The sequence below is a fragment of the Mandrillus leucophaeus genome, unplaced genomic scaffold, assembly GCF_000951045.1.
Source record: "Mandrillus leucophaeus isolate KB7577 unplaced genomic scaffold, Mleu.le_1.0 Scaffold344, whole genome shotgun sequence".
Classification (NCBI taxonomy): domain Eukaryota; kingdom Metazoa; phylum Chordata; class Mammalia; order Primates; family Cercopithecidae; genus Mandrillus; species Mandrillus leucophaeus.
The window spans coordinates 756,203-757,571 of NW_012103632.1; positions in this window are offsets into that span (position 1 = coordinate 756,203).

The following is a 1,369-nucleotide window of genomic DNA, read 5'->3' on the forward strand; positions in this document are numbered from 1 at the left end:
TACACTGATGCCCTATCATTCCCAGATATTTGGCAAAAATTGTCATAGAGTTGTTTCTTCAATAAAATACTTCTCCCAAATAATTTGTCTGAATGATTCTCAGAACATTTAGAATAAATCATGTTGATCATCATTTGATTTTGATCAAAATCATATGTTGATCACCAAGGGTAAATGATTTAAAATGGCAAATACCAAACAGAAAATCCTTCTTCCATGTAATATTACAATATGGAGACTACTTCTGCAATAAGGAAGTGAAAAATGCCAGTTGTAGATATAGAAGTAGAATCCAAGCAGGTTCTATAACCACATGTAGTTTGAGCGCAGGACTTATGTCATAGCTTACTCTTTCTAAATTAATTATTTATTGCTTTAATGCTATATATAGATTGATAAAAAATATGAAAAGATAAGTATGCTCAGCCATACTTTGCTGATTTGGTCTAATGGAGTAAATTACAGCAGGAACAGAGTTATATTAAGCTATTTGAATACCTTATGCTTCTTTATGTTTCCCATGATACTTTGAAAGTGGTAGTCTAGACAATTGCCCTTACTTCTACTGTCATTCTCCCAGAAATAAGAAATAAGAAATACATTAAAGTCTATCAATAGCTCACCATGTTTAGGATCTCACTTTTCCTACCTTAGGACCTAGGTCCAGGGACACTTATAGAGGCCAGCCACTAGATGCTGCTAGTATTCTTTTCATTGAGTAGTATTCTGCCAAGCAAGCTTTCCATTCCAGGATGTCAAAACACATTGAAGTTTGCCTTCTCAAATTGGCGCCATTTGACCTTCACCCATAACTGTAGCTTCGTTGCTATCTACAGTCTATTCCTTACCTTGGGTAGCAGGAATTTAAAGAGGTCTAATTTTTGAGACTTACCATTAAATCATCTTGCAAGATATTTTCCCATTCCTTATCTGCATTTTATTTTCTTCCATGATTGCATTTCTGTCTTGGACCTCATGCAGTGCCCACGAAGGGTTGGATTCTTGGCAGTCTCCCTTCTCCCTTTACCTCCAAATTACTAGAATTTTACTTATCAACTTGATTTCGACAACTAGGTCCCTGCTGCCTTTTGAGTGTTTGCCCAGCCTTTTAACTGCTGACCCATCTGGATTTTCTACTAGTTAAAATACATGTTCTATGTATAAATTCAAAGTTAGGTCACATAGCAGGACAACGTGGCTTCACTTTCGTGCTCAAATACATGATTTTAATTTACTAGCTGGCTGAAAGAGTGTCTCTTTTTTATGGCCACTCTTCACTCTCATCTCTTTCCAACAAGCTGTTTAGTAGAGTAAAATAGATGAAGATAATGTTCTTTGATATAAGGAATTTTTCTTTGTCCAAGATTTT